This window comes from Pipistrellus hanaki (assembly GCF_964339955.1).
Source record: "Pipistrellus hanaki genome assembly, chromosome: 5".
Lineage (NCBI taxonomy): Eukaryota > Metazoa > Chordata > Mammalia > Chiroptera > Vespertilionidae > Pipistrellus > Pipistrellus hanaki.
In genome coordinates this window covers 96,828,524-96,847,100 of record NC_140507.1, presented here as the reverse complement: position 1 = coordinate 96,847,100, position 18,577 = coordinate 96,828,524, and positions in this window count along the sequence as shown.

The window sequence follows — 18,577 nt, the reverse complement described above, 5'->3', positions numbered from 1 at the left end:
ATAGAGTGTAGTACTACATTTCAGTGAAGTGTAAGGCTTTCCAAAGCTGCCGAACGTGTTTCTTTCTCTATTTCAATGGTATTCTGCCTTATATAACACACATTTACCACTCTAGTCTCCTTTAAGTAAACAATATAGGATTCATACAGTGTTTGATGTTATCTTAACTCGAATTAAGGATTTCCCTTATCTTAGCTACCTTTTCTACACTAAGAACTGACTTGGAGATTCTCTTTCAGCTGTTCTAAACAAGTTCTCATCTGTTTACAGTCATTTTCACTGAATTATTCATGTTTTCATGTAGTTTCCTATATTTTTCCTTCTGGTCCAAGTATAAGCTTTGCCCACTTTATCAAACAACTTCCTACACACTGTTATGAACTGAGGCAGCTCGGGAACATTGTCTCTCAACTGTGTGATAGAGTGTAGTACTACATTTCAGTGAAGTGTAAGGCTTTCCAAAGCTGCCGAACGTGTTTCTTTCTCTATTTCAATGGTATTCTGCCTTGTATAACACACATTTACCACTCTAGTCTCCTTTAAGTAAACAATATAGGATTCATACAGTGTTTCATGGGATCTTAACTCCAATTAAGGATTTCCCGGATCTTAGCTACCTTTTCTACACTAAGAACTGACTTGGAGAATCTCTTTCAGCTGTTCTAAACAATTTCTCATCTGTTTACAGTCATTTTCACTGAATTATTCACGTTTTCATGTAGTTTCCTATATTCTTCCTTCTGGTCCAAGAATAAGCTTTGTCCACTTTATCAAACAACTTCCTACACACTGTTATGAACTGAGGGAGCTGGGGAACATTGTCTCTCAACTGTGTTATAGAGTGTAGTACTACATTTCAGTGAAGTGTAAGGCTTTCCAAAGCTGCCGAACGTGTTTCTTTCTCTATTTCAATGGTATTCTGCCTTATATAACACACATTTACCACTCTAGTCTCCTTTAAGTAAAGAATATAAGATTCATACAGTGTTTCATGTGAATTTAACTGGAATTACGGATTTCCCTTATCTTAGCTACCTTTTCTACACTAAGAACTGACTTGGAGAATCTCTTTCAGCTGTTCTAAACAAGTTCTCATCTGTTTACAGTCATTTTCACTGAATTATTCATGTTTTCATGTAGTTTCCTATATTCTTCCTTCTGGTCCAAGAATACGCTTTGCCCACTTTATCAAACAACTTCCTACACACTGTTATGAACTGAGGGAGCTGGGGAACATTGTCTCTCAACTGTGTTATAGAGTGTAGTACTACATTTCAGTGAAGTGTAAGGCTTTCCAAAGCTGCCAAACGTGTTTCTTTCTCTATTTCAATGGTATTCTGCCTTATATAACACACATTTACCACTCTAGTCTCCTTTAAGTAAACAATATGGGATTCATACAGTGTTTGATGTTATCTTAACTCAAATTAAGGATTTCCCTTATCTTAGCTACCTTTTCTACACTAAGAACTGACTTGGACATTCTCTTTCAGCTGTTCTAAACAAGTTCTCATCTGTTTACAGTCATTTTCACTGAATCATTCATGTTTTCATGTAGTTTCCTATATTCAGCCTTCTGGTCCAAGTATAAGCTTTGCCCACTTTATCAAACAACTTCCTACACACTGTTATGAACTGAGGCAGTTTGGGAACATTGTCTCTCAACTGTGTGATAGAGTGTAGTACTACATTTCAGTGAAGTGTAAGGCTTTCCAAAGCTGCCGAACGTGTTTCTTTCTCTATTTCAATGGTATTCTGCCTTGTATAACACACATTTACCACTCTAGTCTCCTTTAAGTAAAGAATATAGGATTCATACAGTGTTTCATGGGATCTTAACTCAAATTAAGGATTTCCCGGATCTTAGCTACCTTTTCTACAATAAGAACTGACTTGGAGAATCTCTTTCAGCTGTTCTAAACAATTTCTCATCTGTTTACAGTCATTTTCACTGAATTATTCATGTTTTCATGTAGTTTCCTATATTCTGCCTTCTGGTCCAAGTATAAGCTTTGCCCACTTTATCAAACAACTTCCTACACACTGTTATGAACTGAGGCAGCTAGGGAACATTGTCTCTCAACTGTGTGATAGAGTGTAGTACTACATTTCAGTGAAGTGTAAGGCTTTCCAAAGCTGCCGAACGTGTTTCTTTCTCTATTTCAATGGTATTCTGCCTTGTATAACACACATTTACCACTCTAGTCTCCTTTAAGTAAAGAATATAGGATTCATACAGTGTTTCCTGTGAATTTAACTGGAATTACAGATTTCCCTTATCTTAGCTACCTTTTCTACACTAAGAACTGACTTGGAAAATCTCTTTCAGCTGTTCTAAACAAGTTCTCATCTCTTTACAGTCATTTTCACTGAATTATTCATGTTTTCATGTAGTTTTCTATATTCTTCCTTCTGGTCCAAGAATAAGCTTTGCCCACTTTATCAAACAACTTCCTACACACTGTTATAAACTGAGGCAGCTCGGGAACATTGTCTCTCAACTGTGTTATAGAGTGTAGTACTACATTTCAGTGAAGTGTAAGGCTTTCCAAAGCTGCCGAACGTGTTTCTTTCTCTATTTCAATGGTATTCTGCCTTATATAACACACATTTACCACTCTAGTCTCCTTTAAGTAAACAATATAGGATTCATACAGTGCTTGATGTTATCTTAACTCGAATTAAGGATTTCCCTTATCTTAGCTACCTTTTCACACTAAGAACTGACTTGGAGATTCTCTTTCAGCTGTTCTAAAGAAATTCTCATCTGTTTACAGTCCTTTTCACTGAATTATTCATGTTTTCATGTAGTTTCCTATATTCTTCCTTCTGGTCCAAGAATAAGCTTTGTCCACTTTATCAAACAACTTCCTACACACTGTTATGAACTGAGGGAGCTGGGGAACATTGTCTCTCAACTGTGTTATAGAGTGTAGTACTACATTTCAGTGAAGTGTAAGGCTTTCCAAAGCTCCCGAACGTGTTTCTTTCTCTATTTCAATGGTATTCTGCCTTGTATAACACACATTTACCACTCTAGTCTCCTTTAAGTAAACAATATAGGATTCATACAGTGTTTCATGGGATCTTAACTCCAATTAAGGATTTCCCGGATCTTAGCTAACTTTTCTTCATTAAGAACAGACTTGGAGAATCTCTTTCAGCTGTTCTAAACAAGTTCTCATCTGTTTACAGTCATTTTCTCTGAATTATTCATGTTTTCATGTAGTTTCCTATATTCTGCCTTCTGGCCCAAGTATAAGCTTTGCCCACTTTATCAAACAACTTCCTACACACTGTTATGAACTGAGGCAGCTCGGGAACCTTGTCTCTCAACTGTGTGATAGAGTGTAGTACTACATTTCAGTGAAGTGTAAGGCTTTCCAAAGCTGCCGAACGTGTTTCTTTCTCTATTTCAATGGTATTCTGCCTTGTATAACACACATTTACCACTCTAGTCTCCTTTAAGTAAAGAATATAGGATTCATACAGTGTTTCATGTGATCTTAACTCGAATTAAGGATTTCCCGGATCTTAGTTACCTTTTCTACATTAAGAACAGACTTGGAGAATCTCTTTCAGCTGTTCTAAACAAGTTCTCATCTGTTTACAGTCATTTTCACTGAATTATTCATGTTTTCATGTAGTTTCCTATATTCTGCCTTCTGGTCCAAGTATAAGCTTTGCCCACTTTATCAAACAACTTCCTACACATTGTTATGAACTAAGGCAGCTAGGTAACATTTTCTCTCAACTGTGTTATAGAGTGTAGTACTACATTTCAGTGCAGTGTAAGGCTTTCCAAAGCTGCCGAACGTGTTTCTTTCTCTATTTCAATGGTATTCTGCCGTATATAACACACATTTACCACTCTAGTCTCCTTTAAGTAAACAATATAGGATTCATACAGTGTTTGATGTTATCTTAACTCGAATTAATGATTTCCCTTATCTTAGCTACCTTTTCTACACTAAGAACTGACTTGGATATTCTCTTTCAGCTGTTCTAAACAAGTTCTCATCTGTTTACAGTCATTTTCACTGAATTATTCGTTTTCATGTAGTTTCCTATATTCTTCCTTCTGGTCCAAGAATAAGCTTTGCCCACTTTATCAAACAACTTCCTACACACTGTTATGAACTGAGGCAGCTAGGGAACATTGTCTCTCAACTGTGTGATAGAGTGTAGTACTACATTTCAGTGAAGTGTAAGGCTTTCCAAAGCTGCCGAACGTGTTTCTTTCTCTATTTCAATGGTATTCTGCCTTGTATAACACACATTTACCACTCTAGTCTCCTTTAAGTAAAGAATATAGGATTCATACTGTGTTTCATGTGAATTTAACTGGAATTACGGATTTCCCTTATCTTAGCTACCTTTTCTACACTAAGAACTGACTTGGAGAATCACTTTCAGCTGTTCTAAACAAGTTCTCATCTGTTTACAGTCATTTTCACTGAATTATTCATGTTTTCATGTAGTTTCCTATATTCTTCCTTCTGGTCCAAGAATAAGCTTTGTCCACTTTATCAAACAACTTCCTACACACTGTTATGAACTGAGGGAGCTGGGGAACATTGTCTCTCAACTGTGTTATAGAGTGTAGTACTACATTTCAGTGAAGTGTAAGGCTTTCCAAAGCTGCCGAACGTGTTTCTTTCTCTATTTCAATGGTATTCTGCCTTATATAACACACATTTACCACTCTAGTCTCCTTTAAGTAAACAATATAGGATTCATACAATGTTTGATGTTATCTTAACTCGAATTAAGGATTTCCCTTATCTTAGCTACCTTTTCTACACTAAGAACTGACTTGGAGATTCTCTTTCAGCTGTTCTAAACAAGTTCTCATCTGTTTACAGTCATTTTCACTGAATTATTCATGTTTTCATGTAGTTTCCTATATTCTGCCTTCTGTTCCAAGTATAAGCTTTGCCCACTTTATCAAACAACTTCCTACACACTGTTATGAACTGAGGCAGCTCGGGAACATTGTCTCTCAACTGTGTGATAGAGTGTAGTACTACATTTCAGTGAAGTGTAAGGCTTTCCAAAGCTGCCGAACGTGTTTCTTTCTCTATTTCAATGGTATTCTGCCTTGTATAACACACATTTACCACTCTAGTCTCCTTTAAGTAAAGAATATAGGATTCATACTGTGTTTCATGTGAATTTAACTGGAATTACGGATTTCCCTTATCTTAGCTACCTTTTCTACACTAAGAACTGACTTGGAGAATCTCTTTCAGCTGTTCTAAACAAGTTCTCATCTGTTTACAGTCATTTTCACTGAATTATTCATGTTTTCATGTAGTTTCCTATATTCTGCCTTCTGGTCCAAGTATAAGCTTTGCCCACTTTATCAAACAACTTCCTACACATTGTTATGAACTAAGGCAGCTAGGTAACATTTTCTCTCAACTGTGTTATAGAGTGTAGTACTACATTTCAGTGAAGTGTAAGGCTTTCCAAAGCTGCCGAACGTGTTTCTTTCTCTATTTCAATGGTATTCTGCCTTATATAACACACATTTACCACTCTAGTCTCCTTTAAGTAAACAATATAGGATTCATACAGTGTTTGATGTTATCTTAACTCGAATTAAGGATTTCCCTTATCTTAGCTACCTTTTCTACACTAAGAACTGACTTGGAGATTCTCTTTCAGCTGTTCTAAACAAGTTCTCATCTGTTTACAGTCATTTTCTATGAATTATTCATGTTTTCATGTAGTTTCCTATATTCTGCCTTCTGGTCCAAGTATAAGCTTTGCCAACTTTATCAAAAAACTTCCTACACACGGTTATGAACTGAGGCAGCTAGGGAACATTGTCTCTCAACTGTGTTATAGAGTGTAGTACTACATTTCAGTGAAGTGTAAGGCTTTCCAAAGCTGCCGAACGTGTTTCTTTCTCTATTTCAATGGTATTCTGCCTTGTATAACACACATTTACCACTCTAGTCTCCTTTAAGTAAAGAATATAAGATTCATACAGTGTTTCATGTGAATTTAACTGGAATTACGGATTTCCCTTATCTTAGCTACCTTTTCTACACTAAGAACTGACTTGGAGAATCTCTTTCAGCTGTTCTAAACAAGTTCTCATCTCTTTACAGTAATTTTCACTGAATTATTCATGTTTTCATGTAGTTTCCTATATTCTTCCTTCTGGTCCAAGAATAAGCTTTGCCCACTTTATCAAACAACTTCCTACACACTGTTATAAACTGAGGCAGCTCGGGAACATTGTCTCTCAACTGTGTTATAGAGTGTAGTACTACATTTCAGTGAAGTGTAAGGCTTTCCAAAGCTGCCGAACGTGTTTCTTTCTCTATTTCAATGGTATTCTGCCTTATATAACACACATTTACCACTCTAGTCTCCTTTAAGTAAACAATATAGGATTCATACAGTGTTTGATGTTATCTTAACTCGAATTAAGGATTTCCCTTATCTTAGCTACCTTTTCTACACTAAGAACTGACTTGGAGATTCTCTTTCAGCTGTTCTAAACAAGTTCTCATCTGTTTACAGTCATTTTCACTGAATTATTCATGTTTTCATGTAATTTCCTATATTCAGCCTTCTGGTCCAAGTATAAGCTTTGCCCACTTTATCAAACAACTTCCTACACACTGTTATGAACTGAGGCAGCTCGGGAACATTGTCTCTCAACTGTGTGATAGAGTGTAGTACTACATTTCAGTGAAGTGTAAGGCTTTCCAAAGCTGCCGAACGTGTTTCTTTCTCTATTTCAATGGTATTCTGCCTTGTATAACACACATTTACCACTCTAGTCTCCTTTAAGTAAACAATATAGGATTCATACAGTGTTTCATGGGATCTTAACTCCAATTAAGGATTTCCCGGATCTTAGCTACCTTTTCTACACTAAGAACTGACTTGGAGAATCTCTTTCAGCTGTTCTAAACAATTTCTCATCTGTTTACAGTCATTTTCACTGAATTATTCACGTTTTCATGTAGTTTCCTATATTCTTCCTTCTGGTCCAAGAATAAGCTTTGTCCACTTTATCAAACAACTTCCTACACACTGTTATGAACTGAGGGAGCTGGGGAACATTGTCTCTCAACTGTGTTATAGAGTGTAGTACTACATTTCAGTGAAGTGTAAGGCTTTCCAAAGCTGCCGAACGTGTTTCTTTGTCTATTTCAATGGTATTCTGCCTTATATAACACACATTTACCACTCTAGTCTCCTTTAAGTAAAGAATATAAGATTCATACAGTGTTTCATGTGAATTTAACTGGAATTACGGATTTCCCTTATCTTAGCTACCGTTTCTACACTAAGAACTGACTTGGAGAATCTCTTTCAGCTGTTCTAAACAAGTTCTCATCTGTTTACAGTCATTTTCACTGAATTATTCATGTTTTCATGTAGTTTCCTATATTCTTCCTTCTGGTCCAAGAATACGCTTTGCCCACTTTATCAAACAACTTCCTACACACTGTTATGAACTGAGGGAGCTGGGGAACATTGTCTCTCAACTGTGTTATAGAGTGTAGTACTACATTTCAGTGAAGTGTAAGGCTTTCCAAAGCTGCCAAACGTGTTTCTTTCTCTATTTCAATGGTATTCTGCCTTATATAACACACATTTACCACTCTAGTCTCCTTTAAGTAAACAATATGGGATTCATACAGTGTTTGATGTTATCTTAACTCAAATTAAGGATTTCCCTTATCTTAGCTACCTTTTCTACACTAAGAACTGACTTGGACATTCTCTTTCAGCTGTTCTAAACAAGTTCTCATCTGTTTACAGTCATTTTCACTGAATCATTCATGTTTTCATGTAGTTTCCTATATTCAGCCTTCTGGTCCAAGTATAAGCTTTGCCCACTTTATCAAACAACTTCCTACACACTGTTATGAACTGAGGCAGTTTGGGAACATTGTCTCTCAACTGTGTGATAGAGTGTAGTACTACATTTCAGTGAAGTGTAAGGCTTTCCAAAGCTGCCGAACGTGTTTCTTTCTCTATTTCAATGGTATTCTGCCTTGTATAACACACATTTACCACTCTAGTCTCCTTTAAGTAAAGAATATAGGATTCATACAGTGTTTCATGGGATCTTAACTCCAATTAAGGATTTCCCGGATCTTAGCTACCTTTTCTACAATAAGAACTGACTTGGAGAATCTCTTTCAGCTGTTCTAAACAATTTCTCATCTGTTTACAGTCATTTTCACTGAATTATTCATGTTTTCATGTAGTTTCCTATATTCTGCCTTCTGGTCCAAGTATAAGCTTTGCCCACTTTATCAAACAACTTCCTACACACTGTTATGAACTGAGGCAGCTAGGGAACATTGTCTCTCAACTGTGTGATAGAGTGTAGTACTACATTTCAGTGAAGTGTAAGGCTTTCCAAAGCTGCCGAACGTGTTTCTCTATTTCAATGGTATTCTGCCTTGTATAACACACATTTACCACTCTAGTCTCCTTTAAGTAAAGAATATAGGATTCATACAGTGTTTCCTGTGAATTTAACTGGAATTACAGATTTCCCTTATCTTAGCTACCTTTTCTACACTAAGAACTGACTTGGAGAATCTCTTTCAGCTGTTCTAAACAAGTTCTCATCTCTTTACAGTTATTTTCACTGAATTATTCATGTTTTCATGTAGTTTTCTATATTCTTCCTTCTGGTCCAAGAATAAGCTTTGCCCACTTTATCAAACAACTTCCTACACACTGTTATAAACTGAGGCAGCTCGGGAACATTGTCTCTCAACTGTGTTATAGAGTGTAGTACTACATTTCAGTGAAGTGTAAGGCTTTCCAAAGCTGCCGAACGTGTTTCTTTCTCTATTTCAATGGTATTCTGCCTTATATAACACACATTTACCACTCTAGTCTCCTTTAAGTAAACAATATAGGATTCATACAGTGTTTGATGTTATCTTAACTCGAATTAAGGATTTCCCTTATCTTAGCTACCTTTTCACACAAGAACTGACTTGGAGATTCTCTTTCAGCTGTTCTAAAGAAATTCTCATCTGTTTACAGTCCTTTTCACTGAATTATTCATGTTTTCATGTAGTTTCCTATATTCTTCCTTCTGGTCCAAGAATAAGCTTTGTCCACTTTATCAAACAACTTCCTACACACTGTTATGAACTGAGGGAGCTGGGGAACATTGTCTCTCAACTGTGTTATAGAGTGTAGTACTACATTTCAGTGAAGTGTAAGGCTTTCCAAAGCTCCCGAACGTGTTTCTTTCTCTATTTCAATGGTATTCTGCCTTGTATAACACACATTTACCACTCTAGTCTCCTTTAAGTAAACAATATAGGATTCATACAGTGTTTCATGGGATCTTAACTCCAATTAAGGATTTCCCGGATCTTAGCTAACTTTTCTTCATTAAGAACAGACTTGGAGAATCTCTTTCAGCTGTTCTAAACAAGTTCTCATCTGTTTACAGTCATTTTCTCTGAATTATTCATGTTTTCATGTAGTTTCCTATATTCTGCCTTCTGGCCCAAGTATAAGCTTTGCCCACTTTATCAAACAACTTCCTACACACTGTTATGAACTGAGGCAGCTCGGGAACCTTGTCTCTCAACTGTGTGATAGAGTGTAGTACTACATTTCAGTGAAGTGTAAGGCTTTCCAAAGCTGCCGAACGTGTTTCTTTCTCTATTTCAATGGTATTCTGCCTTGTATAACACACATTTACCACTCTAGTCTCCTTTAAGTAAAGAATATAGGATTCATACAGTGTTTCATGTGATCTTAACTCGAATTAAGGATTTCCCGGATCTTAGTTACCTTTTCTACATTAAGAACAGACTTGGAGAATCTCTTTCAGCTGTTCTAAACAAGTTCTCATCTGTTTACAGTCATTTTCACTGAATTATTCATGTTTTCATGTAGTTTCCTATATTCTGCCTTCTGGTCCAAGTATAAGCTTTGCCCACTTTATCAAACAACTTCCTACACATTGTTATGAACTAAGGCAGCTAGGTAACATTTTCTCTCAACTGTGTTATAGAGTGTAGTACTACATTTCAGTGCAGTGTAAGGCTTTCCAAAGCTGCCGAACGTGTTTCTTTCTCTATTTCAATGGTATTCTGCCTTATATAACACACATTTACCACTCTAGTCTCCTTTAAGTAAACAATATAGGATTCATACAGTGTTTGATGTTATCTTAACTCGAATTAATGATTTCCCTTATCTTAGCTACCTTTTCTACACTAAGAACTGACTTGGATATTCTCTTTCAGCTGTTCTAAACAAGTTCTCATCTGTTTACAGTCATTTTCACTGAATTATTCGTTTTCATGTAGTTTCCTATATTCTTCCTTCTGGTCCAAGAATAAGCTTTGCCCACTTTATCAAACAACTTCCTACACACTGTTATGAACTGAGGCAGCTAGGGAACATTGTCTCTCAACTGTGTGATAGAGTGTAGTACTACATTTCAGTGAAGTGTAAGGCTTTCCAAAGCTGCCGAACGTGTTTCTTTCTCTATTTCAATGGTATTCTGCCTTGTATAACACACATTTACCACTCTAGTCTCCTTTAAGTAAAGAATATAGGATTCATACTGTGTTTCATGTGAATTTAACTGGAATTACGGATTTCCCTTATCTTAGCTACCTTTTCTACACTAAGAACTGACTTGGAGAATCACTTTCAGCTGTTCTAAACAAGTTCTCATCTGTTTACAGTCATTTTCACTGAATTATTCATGTTTTCATGTAGTTTCCTATATTCTTCCTTCTGGTCCAAGAATAAGCTTTGTCCACTTTATCAAACAACTTCCTACACACTGTTATGAACTGAGGGAGCTGGGGAACATTGTCTCTCAACTGTGTTATAGAGTGTAGTACTACATTTCAGTGAAGTGTAAGGCTTTCCAAAGCTGCCGAACGTGTTTCTTTCTCTATTTCAATGGTATTCTGCCTTATATAACACACATTTACCACTCTAGTCTCCTTTAAGTAAACAATATAGGATTCATACAGTGTTTGATGTTATCTTAACTCGAATTAAGGATTTCCCTTATCTTAGCTACCTTTTCTACACTAAGAACTGACTTGGAGATTCTCTTTCAGCTGTTCTAAACAAGTTCTCATCTGTTTACAGTCATTTTCACTGAATTATTCATGTTTTCATGTAGTTTCCTATATTCTGCCTTCTGTTCCAAGTATAAGCTTTGCCCACTTTATCAAACAACTTCCTACACACTGTTATGAACTGAGGCAGCTCGGGAACATTGTCTCTCAACTGTGTGATAGAGTGTAGTACTACATTTCAGTGAAGTGTAAGGCTTTCCAAAGCTGCCGAACGTGTTTCTTTCTCTATTTCAATGGTATTCTGCCTTGTATAACACACATTTACCACTCTAGTCTCCTTTAAGTAAAGAATATAGGATTCATACTGTGTTTCATGTGAATTTAACTGGAATTACGGATTTCCCTTATCTTAGCTACCTTTTCTACACTAAGAACTGACTTGGAGAATCTCTTTCAGCTGTTCTAAACAAGTTCTCATCTGTTTACAGTCATTTTCACTGAATTATTCATGTTTTCATGTAGTTTCCTATATTCTGCCTTCTGGTCCAAGTATAAGCTTTGCCCACTTTATCAAACAACTTCCTACACATTGTTATGAACTAAGGCAGCTAGGTAACATTTTCTCTCAACTGTGTTATAGAGTGTAGTACTACATTTCAGTGAAGTGTAAGGCTTTCCAAAGCTGCCGAACGTGTTTCTTTCTCTATTTCAATGGTATTCTGCCTTATATAACACACATTTACCACTCTAGTCTCCTTTAAGTAAACAATATAGGATTCATACAGTGTTTGATGTTATCTTAACTCGAATTAAGGATTTCCCTTATCTTAGCTACCTTTTCTACACTAAGAACTGACTTGGAGATTCTCTTTCAGCTGTTCTAAACAAGTTCTCATCTGTTTACAGTCATTTTCTATGAATTATTCATGTTTTCATGTAGTTTCCTATATTCTGCCTTCTGGTCCAAGTATAAGCTTTGCCAACTTTATCAAAAAACTTCCTACACACGGTTATGAACTGAGGCAGCTAGGGAACATTGTCTCTCAACTGTGTTATAGAGTGTAGTACTACATTTCAGTGAAGTGTAAGGCTTTCCAAAGCTGCCGAACGTGTTTCTTTCTCTATTTCAATGGTATTCTGCCTTGTATAACACACATTTACCACTCTAGTCTCCTTTAAGTAAAGAATATAAGATTCATACAGTGTTTCATGTGATCTTAACTCGAATTAAGGATTTCCCGGATCTTAGCTACCTTTTCTAAATTAAGAACAGACTTGGAGAATCACTTTCAGCTGTTCTAAACAAGTTCTCATCTGTTTACAGTCATTTTCACGGAATTATTCCTTTTTTTTCATGTAGTTTCCTATATTCTGCCTTCTGGTCCAAGTATAAGCTTTGCCCACTTTATCAAACAACTTCCTACACATTGTTATGAATTAATGCAGCTAGGGAACATTGTCTCTCAACTGTGTTATAGAGTGTCGTACTACATTTCAGTGAAGTGTAAGGCTTTCCAAAGCTGCCGAACGTGTTTCTTTCTCTATTTCAATGGTATTCTGCCTTATATAACACACATTTACCACTCTAGTCTCCTTTAAGTAAACAATATAGGATTCATACAGTGTTTGATGTTATCTTAACTCGAATTAAGGATTTCCCTTATCTTAGCTACCTTTTCTACACTAAGAACTGACTTGGAGATTCTCCTTCAGCTGTTCTAAACAAGTTCTCAACTGTTTACAGTCATTTTCACTGAATTATTCATGTTTTCATGTAGTTTCCTATATTCTGCCTTCTGGTCCAAGTATAAGCTTTGCCCACTTTATCAAACAACTTCCTACACACTGTTATGAACTGAGGCAGCTCGGGAACATTGTCTCTCAACTGTGTGATAGAGTGTAGTACTACATTTCAGTGAAGTGTAAGGCTTTCCAAAGCTGCCGAACGTGTTTCTCTATTTCAATGGTATTCTGCCTTGTATAACACACATTTACCACTCTAGTCTCCTTTAAGTAAAGAATATAGGATTCATACAGTGTTTCCTGTGAATTTAACTGGAATTACAGATTTCCCTTATCTTAGCTACCTTTTCTACACTAAGAACTGACTTGGAGAATCTCTTTCAGCTGTTCTAAACAAGTTCTCATCTCTTTACAGTTATTTTCACTGAATTATTCATGTTTTCATGTAGTTTTCTATATTCTTCCTTCTGGTCCAAGAATAAGCTTTGCCCACTTTATCAAACAACTTCCTACACACTGTTATAAACTGAGGCAGCTCGGGAACATTGTCTCTCAACTGTGTTATAGAGTGTAGTACTACATTTCAGTGAAGTGTAAGGCTTTCCAAAGCTGCCGAACGTGTTTCTTTCTCTATTTCAATGGTATTCTGCCTTATATAACACACATTTACCACTCTAGTCTCCTTTAAGTAAACAATATAGGATTCATACAGTGTTTGATGTTATCTTAACTCGAATTAAGGATTTCCCTTATCTTAGCTACCTTTTCACACTAAGAACTGACTTGGAGATTCTCTTTCAGCTGTTCTAAAGAAATTCTCATCTGTTTACAGTCCTTTTCACTGAATTATTCATGTTTTCATGTAGTTTCCTATATTCTTCCTTCTGGTCCAAGAATAAGCTTTGTCCACTTTATCAAACAACTTCCTACACACTGTTATGAACTGAGGGAGCTGGGGAACATTGTCTCTCAACTGTGTTATAGAGTGTAGTACTACATTTCAGTGAAGTGTAAGGCTTTCCAAAGCTCCCGAACGTGTTTCTTTCTCTATTTCAATGGTATTCTGCCTTGTATAACACACATTTACCACTCTAGTCTCCTTTAAGTAAACAATATAGGATTCATACAGTGTTTCATGGGATCTTAACTCCAATTAAGGATTTCCCGGATCTTAGCTAACTTTTCTTCATTAAGAACAGACTTGGAGAATCTCTTTCAGCTGTTCTAAACAAGTTCTCATCTGTTTACAGTCATTTTCTCTGAATTATTCATGTTTTCATGTAGTTTCCTATATTCTGCCTTCTGGCCCAAGTATAAGCTTTGCCCACTTTATCAAACAACTTCCTACACACTGTTATGAACTGAGGCAGCTCGGGAACCTTGTCTCTCAACTGTGTGATAGAGTGTAGTACTACATTTCAGTGAAGTGTAAGGCTTTCCAAAGCTGCCGAACGTGTTTCTTTCTCTATTTCAATGGTATTCTGCCTTGTATAACACACATTTACCACTCTAGTCTCCTTTAAGTAAAGAATATAGGATTCATACAGTGTTTCATGTGATCTTAACTCGAATTAAGGATTTCCCGGATCTTAGTTACCTTTTCTACATTAAGAACAGACTTGGAGAATCTCTTTCAGCTGTTCTAAACAAGTTCTCATCTGTTTACAGTCATTTTCACTGAATTATTCATGTTTTCATGTAGTTTCCTATATTCTGCCTTCTGGTCCAAGTATAAGCTTTGCCCACTTTATCAAACAACTTCCTACACATTGTTATGAACTAAGGCAGCTAGGTAACATTTTCTCTCAACTGTGTTATAGAGTGTAGTACTACATTTCAGTGCAGTGTAAGGCTTTCCAAAGCTGCCGAACGTGTTTCTTTCTCTATTTCAATGGTATTCTGCCTTATATAACACACATTTACCACTCTAGTCTCCTTTAAGTAAACAATATAGGATTCATACAGTGTTTGATGTTATCTTAACTCGAATTAATGATTTCCCTTATCTTAGCTACCTTTTCTACACTAAGAACTGACTTGGATATTCTCTTTCAGCTGTTCTAAACAAGTTCTCATCTGTTTACAGTCATTTTCACTGAATTATTCGTTTTCATGTAGTTTCCTATATTCTTCCTTCTGGTCCAAGAATAAGCTTTGCCCACTTTATCAAACAACTTCCTACACACTGTTATGAACTGAGGCAGCTAGGGAACATTGTCTCTCAACTGTGTGATAGAGTGTAGTACTACATTTCAGTGAAGTGTAAGGCTTTCCAAAGCTGCCGAACGTGTTTCTTTCTCTATTTCAATGGTATTCTGCCTTGTATAACACACATTTACCACTCTAGTCTCCTTTAAGTAAAGAATATAGGATTCATACTGTGTTTCATGTGAATTTAACTGGAATTACGGATTTCCCTTATCTTAGCTACCTTTTCTACACTAAGAACTGACTTGGAGAATCACTTTCAGCTGTTCTAAACAAGTTCTCATCTGTTTACAGTCATTTTCACTGAATTATTCATGTTTTCATGTAGTTTCCTATATTCTTCCTTCTGGTCCAAGAATAAGCTTTGTCCACTTTATCAAACAACTTCCTACACACTGTTATGAACTGAGGGAGCTGGGGAACATTGTCTCTCAACTGTGTTATAGAGTGTAGTACTACATTTCAGTGAAGTGTAAGGCTTTCCAAAGCTGCCGAACGTGTTTCTTTCTCTATTTCAATGGTATTCTGCCTTATATAACACACATTTACCACTCTAGTCTCCTTTAAGTAAACAATATAGGATTCATACAGTGTTTGATGTTATCTTAACTCGAATTAAGGATTTCCCTTATCTTAGCTACCTTTTCTACACTAAGAACTGACTTGGAGATTCTCTTTCAGCTGTTCTAAACAAGTTCTCATCTGTTTACAGTCATTTTCACTGAATTATTCATGTTTTCATGTAGTTTCCTATATTCTGCCTTCTGTTCCAAGTATAAGCTTTGCCCACTTTATCAAACAACTTCCTACACACTGTTATGAACTGAGGCAGCTCGGGAACATTGTCTCTCAACTGTGTGATAGAGTGTAGTACTACATTTCAGTGAAGTGTAAGGCTTTCCAAAGCTGCCGAACGTGTTTCTTTCTCTATTTCAATGGTATTCTGCCTTGTATAACACACATTTACCACTCTAGTCTCCTTTAAGTAAAGAATATAGGATTCATACTGTGTTTCATGTGAATTTAACTGGAATTACGGATTTCCCTTATCTTAGCTACCTTTTCTACACTAAGAACTGACTTGGAGAATCTCTTTCAGCTGTTCTAAACAAGTTCTCATCTGTTTACAGTCATTTTCACTGAATTATTCATGTTTTCATGTAGTTTCCTATATTCTGCCTTCTGGTCCAAGTATAAGCTTTGCCCACTTTATCAAACAACTTCCTACACATTGTTATGAACTAAGGCAGCTAGGTAACATTTTCTCTCAACTGTGTTATAGAGTGTAGTACTACATTTCAGTGAAGTGTAAGGCTTTCCAAAGCTGCCGAACGTGTTTCTTTCTCTATTTCAATGGTATTCTGCCTTATATAACACACATTTACCACTCTAGTCTCCTTTAAGTAAACAATATAGGATTCATACAGTGTTTGATGTTATCTTAACTCGAATTAAGGATTTCCCTTATCTTAGCTACCTTTTCTACACTAAGAACTGACTTGGAGATTCTCTTTCAGCTGTTCTAAACAAGTTCTCATCTGTTTACAGTCATTTTCTATGAATTATTCATGTTTTCATGTAGTTTCCTATATTCTGCCTTCTGGTCCAAGTATAAGCTTTGCCAACTTTATCAAAAAACTTCCTACACACGGTTATGAACTGAGGCAGCTAGGGAACATTGTCTCTCAACTGTGTTATAGAGTGTAGTACTACATTTCAGTGAAGTGTAAGGCTTTCCAAAGCTGCCGAACGTGTTTCTTTCTCTATTTCAATGGTATTCTGCCTTGTATAACACACATTTACCACTCTAGTCTCCTTTAAGTAAAGAATATAAGATTCATACAGTGTTTCATGTGATCTTAACTCGAATTAAGGATTTCCCGGATCTTAGCTACCTTTTCTAAATTAAGAACAGACTTGGAGAATCACTTTCAGCTGTTCTAAACAAGTTCTCATCTGTTTACAGTCATTTTCACGGAATTATTCCTTTTTTTTCATGTAGTTTCCTATATTCTGCCTTCTGGTCCAAGTATAAGCTTTGCCCACTTTATCAAACAACTTCCTACACATTGTTATGAATTAATGCAGCTAGGGAACATTGTCTCTCAACTGTGTTATAGAGTGTCGTACTACATTTCAGTGAAGTGTAAGGCTTTCCAAAGCTGCCGAACGTGTTTCTTTCTCTATTTCAATGGTATTCTGCCTTATATAACACACATTTACCACTCTAGTCTCCTTTAAGTAAACAATATAGGATTCATACAGTGTTTGATGTTATCTTAACTCGAATTAAGGATTTCCCTTATCTTAGCTACCTTTTCTACACTAAGAACTGACTTGGAGATTCTCCTTCAGCTGTTCTAAACAAGTTCTCAACTGTTTACAGTCATTTTCACTGAATTATTCATGTTTTCATGTAGTTTCCTATATTCTGCCTTCTGGTCCAAGTATAAGCTTTGCCCACTTTATCAAACAACTTCCTACACACTGTTATGAACTGAGGCAGCTCGGGAACATTGTCTCTCAACTGTGTGATAGAGTGTAGTACTACATTTCAGTGAAGTGTAAGGCTTTCCAAAGCTGCCGAACGTGTTTCTTTCTCTATTTCAATGGAATTCTGCCTTGTATAACACACATTTACCACTCTAGTCTCCTTTAAGTAAAGAATATAGGATTCATACTGTGTTTCATGTGAATTTAACTGGAATTACGGATTTCCCTTATCTTAGCTACCTTTTCTACACTAAGAACTGACTTGGAAAATCACTTTCAGCTGTTCTAAACAAGTTCTCATCTGTTTACAGTCATTTTCACTGAATTATTCATGTTTTCATGTAGTTTCCTATATTCTTCCTTCTGGTCCAAGAATAAGCTTTGCCCACTTTATCAAACAACTTCCTACACACTGTCATGAACTGAGGGAGCTGGGGAACATTGTCTTTCAACTGTTTTATAGAGTGTAGTACTACATTTCAGTGAAGTGTAAGGCTTTCCAAAGCTGCCGACCTTGTTTCTTTCTCTATTTCAATGGTATTCTGCCTTATATAACACACATTTACCACTCTAGTCTCCTTTAAGTAAACAATATAGGATTCATACAGTGTGTGATGTTATCTTAACTCGAATTAAGGATTTCCCTTATCTTAGCTACCTTTTCTACACTAAGAACTGACTTGGAGATTCTCTTTCAGCTGTTCTAAAGAAATTCTCATCTGTTTACAGTCATTTTCACTGAATTATTCATGTTTTCATGTAGTTTCCTATATTCAGCCTTCTGTTCCAAGTATAAGCTTTGCCCACTTTATCAAACAACTTCCTACACACTGTTATGAACTGAGGCAGTTCGGGAACATTGTCTCTCAACTGTGTGATAGAGTGTAGTACTACATTTCAGTGAAGTGTAAGGCTTTCCAAAGCTGCCGAACGTGTTTCTTTCTCTATTTCAATGGTATTCTGCCTTGTATAACACACATTTACCACACTAGTCTCCTTTAAGTAAAGAATATAGGATTCATACAGTGTTTCATGGGATCTTAACTCCAATTAAGGATTTCCCGGATCTTAACTAA